Raw genomic sequence first — 9288 nt, forward strand, 5'->3', positions numbered from 1 at the left:
AAAGCAAGAAAAAGACGTACATCAAGTACTTTATGAATGTTGTGTACTGCATGCACATAAAATGCATTAGTTAAAAGTTGCATATCAGTAACAGTAGTTCGAAGAGTGTCTTATTCTACACTGGTATCATCGCTGATGTTAAAGGGTTAATGTCACTTTAGCCAAATAATATGTATTTTTTTTTAACATAAACTCCAGAACATGCTAACCTGACTAGCTAGCAATGCTATCGTCTAGCATCGACTGTAAAAGCGTGAGCGCTAAGGAAGCTTTCCATTTCAGTTTTCAGTCATATTCCATTCTGGTGACGTTCAGCCAGAAGTTTGAATTTTTTTACTTCAGTGTTAAGTTTCAAACATAAATAGAAGTTTTGTCATTTTATCACAAGAGGAAACATTTCACTCTCTGGTTCTGGAGAGCAAAGAACAGAAAAAATCAGCCTAAATGCAGTTTAAAAGGATATGTTTATAAAAATAACAGCATAAATATGAATTCAAAAGAAAAATATAATTTAGTTAAATTAATATTTACTAATTCTTTGATTAAAACAGATTTACCTGCAGACGAGCTGACTTTAAGGGGTTATGTTGATATTTGTGTTAATAAATCATGTTTCTAAGACTACAAAGATAAAAAGTTTGAAAATGTGGATAAAATGTATTTTTCGATTCAACTAAAAATGTCACAAACGCATGAATGAGGAAAAACAGGAAAATCATTCCGTTGCTTCTCAGACCTGTCAGGACTTGTGTACTTTTCATTTGCAGAAACATTGTTGACGATCCGCGCTCGCTACAAGCCAAACGTTCAGAAACGTTTCAGGAAAATCTCTTTCAGACAGACGGCGTTGAATGTTTGTTGACTTCACAAACTGATATCTACAAATAACTAAAACATAAACAAAAAAGTTATTTTTTTTAACTCACAGTCAATATGTAACAAATACACAAACATTTATCTATTTATTCACTAAAAACCTCAGTGTGTTTTTTAAAAATATGATTCATCAAATAACCGACAGATTTAATGATCAGTTCTTCACGTTTGTTTGTTCTGGCGGCGCAGAACTCCTCCACACTTCTCTTCTGGACCTTAACAGATGGTCAAAGCGCCGGCGGGAACGCCCTGCTCTGTCAGACGTGGATGGCGGGGTGTTTCTGGAGGCCCAGGTGCCTCTTCCTCACCCGTTTGCCAAGGAAGGAAACGGTCCGGGGCACAAAGGGCTTCTCGCACTCTTCCTGACTCGGCCTTCCTCTCCTCGCGCCGCATTAACTCTCCGTTTGCTCCACGGGAAGAAACGACGGAGGTGCAGTGAAGTTAGTCCATGAAAGATTATTTCTGCAGCAGCTTTCTCAGGTAAAATCACAAAAGTGAAGGAGAACATCAAATCAAACAAGCAGGGAATACGAACAATCATTCGTCCACAGGATGAGATAAAACAGATTTACCTGCAATAAAAGATGGTTTAAATAAAGTCAGACATTATTAACTGCATTTAATAACTTTTGTAACGTGCAATGTTAGCCACATTAGCATATTCACAACACCTGTAACTCTACAAAAAAAAAAAAATTTTACTGTGAGTACACTAACTCCCACCCAATGACTGTATTTTAGAACTGGACCAAGCCAGTGTGACATCACCCAAATAACTTACTTCTGGCTCCAACCGAATGAGGTCAATTCAGTCGACATTTTTTGGCGATATGGACGCCGCCATGTTGGAGCCAGACATCGTCAGCTATCCGTCCGAGTCGCTTTGAGTCATCGTTTCTATGGCAGCCACTCTCACCAATCAAGAGTTAGCTTGTCGGAAGGCCACACCCCTTCCACTAGAAAGTTTGTGGCAAGTTCGGAACTGTTGCAATCATAGCTAGCTCGCACATTTTTTATCGGAATGTCGTAAAATACAAAAACTGATTCCCCGACTCAAACCGAACAAAACACTCTATTCATATATGAGTCTATCGAAAACTGTAGGTGTGGGAAACAAAAACAAGTCCCAAAAATATTCTGCTGACTCAGCTGAAAAAATACATTGACTTTTTTTGTTTGAATTTGACTCTCACGACATTTTGAAAAATTCATTCACCAAAATTTAAATACAAAATTTCACACACAACACCTGGAAGTCCACAAAAACAACATTACTGTGACTATACCAGCTCTCAAACATTGACTGTATCTTAGAACTGGACCGAGCGAGTGTGACATCACTCAAAGAAAATGGTTTACTTCTGGCTCCAACAGAATGAGGTTAATTCAGTCGCCATTTTTTTGCAACACCGACGCCAGACGTGGTCAGGGAGCAGTGATTGGTCCGAGTCGGTTTCAATCATCGTTTCTATGGCAACCACTCATTAATCCGGAGTGACCTTGTTGGGAGGCCACACCCCTTCCACTTGAAACCAGGCTACACGAAATCTGTCAGATGTTTTGAACGTTGGATGTGGGGGCCAACAGGCTCCGCCTACTTTTATTGAGGCATCTGATTGGTCAGTTCATAACTTGAATGACTAAAAAAAAGGATATCAGATCAGATCAAGACCGGATATTCTGACCAATAGAATGACAGAGTAACAGCTGTCTATGGGGTTTTGGCTTGTTGGAGCCACCTCCTGTTTGGAACGCCAGGGGAGAGGGGTCCCTCAGTCCAGTTCTCTATATACAGTCAATTATTCCCAGCCTTGTTTGGAGCACATAAAAACATAGTCCACGTTAGCTGTGTTAGCGCTTTCTCAATAACGCCCAACCTCGTTTGCATCTTGTAAAAATCTCATTAAAAAGAACATCTTTGACATCAGTAAACTCAGCCAGAATTAACCCATATACACATATACATATATACACATATACACATATACATATATACACATATACACATATACATATATACACATATACACATATACATATGACATATAGAATAGAAAAGAACTTTATTGATCCCATGAAGAGGAAACTACATTTCTATCATCGCTCTATTAAACAGAGATAATAAATAACACTAAAAAATATATGCCATAATTATTTGCCAGCTTCTATGAGGCATTGTAGAGTCTAAAGACCATCTTTTAGAGAAGAATTCAAGCTTTTCACCTCGTGTTGTGGATAGTCTGGTCATGAATGTCTTTCCATGGATTTGTCAAACGAGGTTTCTGAGACTGGATGAACAGAGGATCTGATGTGTGGTTTGATCAAAGGGATTCAGTTTTCAGGGGTAAAAATAACCACTAACCCTTTGAACATAAACTTTTACTGAGTCATCTCCATCTCAGAGTCTTCAGCTCCTCATGTCAGACTGGAGCTCCTGCAGACGCCTGAGGCGTGATGCAGGTCGGCCGTTGCAGGTTGGGCTCTGCTCAGCTGCACAAAATGTTCCCCCTCTGAGAACAAAATATTTTTTCCAGACTGGATGACGCAGCTGCGCAGTGGGCGGAGCCACCGGTTTCCGGGAGGATCGGCATGGTCAAAGGTTTTCTTTTTAATGATATCTTTGGGGTTGCTCAACGCAGTCACACCCTTGAAACTCCAGTTATCACGCAGCCACACGGAGGCCGTTATCACGCCGTGGGCTGGTCTTATCGCTCCCAAGTTACAGTTTCCTGCAGTTATTCTTGGAAGTGGTCACAGAAAACTGTCAGAGGCGAGCCTCCCCTCTCAACGTTTAAAGCGACTGGGAGGAGTTTGGTCAAAGATGGTTTTTACTCTTTTCAGAACTCACTCTTAATTTGTAGTTTGTTGAAATGAGTTTTTATCTGAAAAGTGAACATTTTCTGCTCCAAAGAAAATGCTAAAAGAATGAATGAAAGCTGGAACTTCACCTTCTGGTTTCCAAACTCAGTTTTATCTCCTCCAGCTTTCCAAAAACAAAAAATGTAAATTTGATTTTTTTTGTCCTAAACCTAAAAATTTTGAGTTGATTGAGTCAAGCGAGTATTTCAGGAGCCAACTTGTGTTTGCTTACATTTATTTGTGGTTTTAACTCTAAGCTCGAACTTCTGTTAACCAGAAAACTGATGAAACATTTACTTTATAAAGTTCTTCTGACTTCTTGGAAAGCTGCTGTGCAAAAAATGTTAAAATCAGAAGTTGTAGGTTTTGAATGGCGTGCAGGTGGTGAGCTAGCAACAGTGGCGTTCTTCTGTTACTCGTACATTTTGTAACAGTAGTTTGTCAAAATGTAACAGCCCTGGCTAGAGCTGAACATAATCATGTTACACAGCATGTAAACATATTCGGAATGTGGGCGTGGTTAGCAATTATCCTCCGTTGCTAAGGAAATCCAAAAGTTTACTTTTGCCGATTTTTCTAAAACTCATGTCGATCTGTTTGGTATCCCCAGGGGACCAAAACATCAAATGGTTGCTATGGGAATAAATCAACAGAAAAGCCGCCATTTTGAAAAAGGTATAATTTTGGCCCAGACTAGCCTGACAGAGGCAGAAGGGGCGTGTAGCGGTTTCTTAGCAGGTCAGGTCAGATCAAAGACGGGCAGCGATGGGGTTTCGAGTTGGATGGAGAAGGCGGGTAGTGCCTACAGACTTTACAGCCTTTCTAAACTGACCATACTGTAATGTATTCTGATGAGATTGTCTAGATGTTTCAGCTTCTTATTCTGTATTTTTTTAAAGTTATTTCTTTTTTCTGTGCATGTGTGCATGCATCCTATGTTTATGCTACAAGCTCAATCATGACTCGAACCTCATGAGACCTCCTGAGTTCAGCCAAACCTTAAGCAGACTCTGTCAGGGTTCGGTTCTGCAGCAGAACTGAACCACAAACCCGCCCAGAAGCTTCAGCCCAGTTCTGGGGTTCATCCTGTTGTGCAATAAAAATGGGAACGCTGCAACACTGTGTGTGCCCCCTCCCAGTTTCATGTCTCCTCCCCGCTCTGCTGGGAGAGAGTGGCCTATTTACATGTGAATTCCTGAGGCAGCGGCGCCCGGAGCAGACGGCGAGGCCACCTGCAAGCAGAGGACAGGGAGGACGCCGCCACCGCCGCCGCGTGAGGAGGATGAGGAGGGAGCAGGCGGGAGAAGCTGCTTCAACCCCTCCAGGGCCACATTCATTCAGCTCTGCAAAAACAGACAGAGACAACCTTTAATCACCTGAAAATTCCTTCAGTTTCATAAAAACATCAACGGCTGTTTTTCAATTAAGAACTCTATATAAAATCTACTTTTTTACATTCTGTAGACTCAGGTTTACTCCGATTTTAGTTTTTGACCACTTGAATCTTTTTAGGTCAAACAGTTGAAATGCTTTTCATCATTAGAATTAGTTTGGAGACGTTTTTTAAGAGTTTTGCCTCACAGAACATCCAGAATGTATTCACCGTTGGGACGGTCTTGTGGAACGACTCTCGCAGGTTCATGTTTTTGATTTACAGACGGATCGCGAGACGTGAGCGCAGACGTTTGATCAGTTTTATGAGGAAATGGAAATCTGAAAACAAGACACATGCACCAAACAGATGTGTCCAGCTTCCAGCTTGACTTTGATCGTTCCTGGGATAAAAAAACATTTAAGAATGTTCCTGAGTCTGCAGTTCCCTGGAAAGAGTCTCAGAGCTTCCCTCCAGCCCTGAAAATTTAAACAAGTTTAAATCATTTATAGCAGCATCTCTGTCTTAGAATGGTCACACAAACTTTTCTGAACTTGTCTCCAACTCCTCTCCAATAATTGTATTTTTTTAAACCCGAGGAAAGAAAAAAAGGTGTGAGTGACGGATACCCTTAAAAAACAAAAAAGCGAAAAAAGAAAAAAACAGGAACAAAAAGGCTGTAAATGTGTAAAAAACGTTAAATTTTAGTGAAGTGGCGTCACACTAATAGAATAGGATAGAAGCTTTATTGTCCCTTGCCTTCATACAGTGTGTTACAAAATAAGTGAAATAGTGTTTTCTGGGACCATGAGAGTGAAAATGAAAACTAAAATTGTAGATAAGGGACCAAAATACTAGCAATACGCCAATAAATAAGAGAATAAAAAGAAAAAGAAACTGTCAGCATTTACATAAATCATTGAATCTTTGTGCCTCTAATCGAGTTGCTGTTACAGTTTAAAAAAACACCAATCTAAGTGATTCCCTCCAGAAATATGGATCCTGCTGCAACCACCAAATGTTTTTAAGACACATCATCATTTCTCACTAATCTACATTGTTTTCTGGAAAACTTTGTTTACTTTTTTTATTTTATTCATTCTATACTGTTCTTAAATATTATTTATTTATTTATTTTTTTACCAAAATTAATGGTTTTGTTTTGAAACTACCATCTCTTTCATCACTTCCTTTTTCGGGAATTAAACCAAAACCCTTCAGTGTAAAGTGTAAATTGTTAGTCTGCAATTAGGATCATCTGAGTTTGTTGGAGTTTTCTGGACTGACTTTATTCTAACAATCATAATTGATAAATCTCTGTTCAGTGCTTTTATGGTTTTTGTGTGGCGCTTTGACACAATTTAACTAAACCCATCAACTAAACTCAGACTGAAATAATACGTAAATAAAAGAAAACATTAATACAGTCTGAAGTTTTTCATTTTCAACAACATTTGTGTCCCAATTACCACAACCTGCAAGATTTTTTTAGTGTTTGCAAATATTTTTCATTTATAAAGTCATTTTTTTAATCAGTCTCCATCGGTGTTGCTTCTGTTTTATTACATAAACTGTTTAATGGATTAAACAGATACGTAGAGATACACAGTCTTTTCCCCTCAGCTCACCACTGACAGAACCAAACAAAAACGGAACATGTCGGCGGTCACATGCATGCTGGGAACAATTATCATAAAAGTGGAGTTCACTCTGGGCTGTGATGAAACGTAAACCATGACCAGCACTTTGAAGGATAACAATTTGTACAGAACTCTGAAGTTTTCTCTATAAAAAACACGTGAGTGTCATCTGCGTACAGGATTTTCTCTCCTTAAAGTGAATGTCTGAACGTCTTTGCTACAGCTACTTTGTTTTATTGTTCAAACTCATTCTGAGCAAACAGATCAGAACTAAAATCCTCTCGTGTTGACCAGATGTTACTGTTACAATAGAGGGTTATGTTGCTTCGGACACAGGAGGTGTATATATGTACAAACTCCTTTTGTATTTGAGGCTAAACTTTATTTTTATTATCTTTGTGTAAATTTCTATTTGGACTGGATGGAAGAGACAGAAGGATGTTAGAGATAGTACGACTGCTTTATAGACTCTGAACACCCTCAACTCGTTCTGTTACTTAACAACTTGCAAATATGTTGCCATGCCAACCACTGTCGGCTGAATCTGCTTATTACACAAAAAGGCAAAGGTTAAAAACTTGTTAAAAACTGAAACCAATGATGTGTCTCGTAATATGTTTACACTGAAAGGTGTGCATGGCCGATGGGATCAGTCAGGAGAATTGAACAGTTTATGATGTAAGACGGTCATCTCTGCTGACAGATGTGGTTATCTCGTGCACAAACATAAATGTGTTAAACTTTTGGATCTTTTAGCTGTTCAGAGGCTCCACTTTTACCCCAAAATACAACATTTCTCCATCCTCATAGTATGTATTTCGTCAAAAGATCGGATGTGTTTGATTTAATGAAAGTTTAATATTGTATTTAATTTTTTAATGAAATTATTACAATTATTATTATAAATATTGCTTTATTTTTGTATTATTATTATTATGCAATTACTGTGTGTTAAATGTTTAATCTCAGTAGATTTTCTTTTGCATGTTGTTATACTTGGAGCTTAATGGTAAAATTCTAAATTTAAATCCATCTTTACTTTTAGTCTGAACGTTGTAGAGGAATCTGATGAAGAATAGAAAAGAAAAGATTAGAATAGAATAGAATAGAATAGAACAGATTAGAACAGAATAGAATAGAATAGAATAGAACAGAATAGAATAGAATAGAATAGAATAGAACAGAATAGAATAGATTAGAATAGAATAGAATAGAACAGAACAGAATGGCTCTGTAAGTGAGGATGATGATGGTATGATCACTCTTTAGATGTCTATTCATGTTGACCTCAGAGCCGTCAGACCCCCCTCGCCCAGACACCCCGCCCCCACCCGCCAGCCGGGGCATTGTGAGGCACAGAGCTGTGAAATCTGCCTTTGGTCTGGTTTGGACACCGGGGATTACGGCGGGTTTGGACTCTGCTTGGTGTTTGCAGACTGTCGGGTGGAGACCAGAACCGAGAAGATGAAATGCTCCACCGTTCTTCTTAGGGACGAACGTCAATGTTCTGATTTAATCAAGGAAATGGTGCATCCAGGAGAGCAGCAGGGAGGACAGCTCTCATGTCAGAAGCCTCTTGCCTGGATGCTGCTGCACCATCATTGAAATTCAAATCAGATGCCGTGATTCACCTGAAAGCATCAGAGCTGCTTCAGCCCCCAAACTGCAGAGAAGAGGCGCATGTGTGAGTTCACGCCGAGGTCACACCTTCTCCCGTCGCATGTTTCACCACATCTCTGCTCACCAACAGCAAAGTGATGCAGATGGAGGAGAGCGAGCGCATGGGAGGTGTTTGATGGTCTGCTCATCACTTCTGCAGGAGGTTAGCGGTGTTTATGCTCCGGAGCCTCATGATGAAGGAAACAAAAATACCTAGATATTTAGCATTACCTGCAATAATGTTCGTGTGAATGCTGTGAGCTGAATGTGGCACTGAAGATGCCTGAGCTAATAGCCAAAGATGCTGAAAGTGATAGCTGAAAACACTGAAGCTGAAAGCTTGCTAAAATATAAGTTAAATATTGAATCAGCCAAAAAACTGGAAAAATGTCTGATTTTGCCAAAACAGGTAGCATAATGCTAAAAGCCTAAAAAAATGGAAAAAATGTCTAAATCAGCCAGAAATAGCTAGCATAATGCTAAAATGTTAGCTAATCTCTAAATCTGCCTGAAAAACGTTATAAATGTCTGTTTTTGCCAAAGCAATTAAAGTTAAAGTCGAACACCTCAATGTTTGAAATTTGTTCCCTGCATTTGACCCCTCCCCTGGGGGAGCGGTGAACTGCAGACACTCGGGAACCGTTTGGTGGTTTAACCCCCCAGTCCAACTCCTTAGTGCCGAGTGTCAAGCACGGAGGCACTGGGTCCCATTTTTAAAGTCTTCGGTGTGATTCAGCTGGGATTTGATCCTAGGACCTTCCAATCTCAGGGTGGACACTCTACCACAAGGCCACTGAGCTGGTCTTAGGTCTGTGCTAAAATATTAGCCTAAATATCTAGAATATTTTTAAATTAGCCAAAACAGCTTATGCTGTTTAAGCT

Source organism: Oryzias melastigma, linkage group LG16 (genome assembly GCF_002922805.2).
Source record: "Oryzias melastigma strain HK-1 linkage group LG16, ASM292280v2, whole genome shotgun sequence".
NCBI lineage: Eukaryota > Metazoa > Chordata > Actinopteri > Beloniformes > Adrianichthyidae > Oryzias > Oryzias melastigma.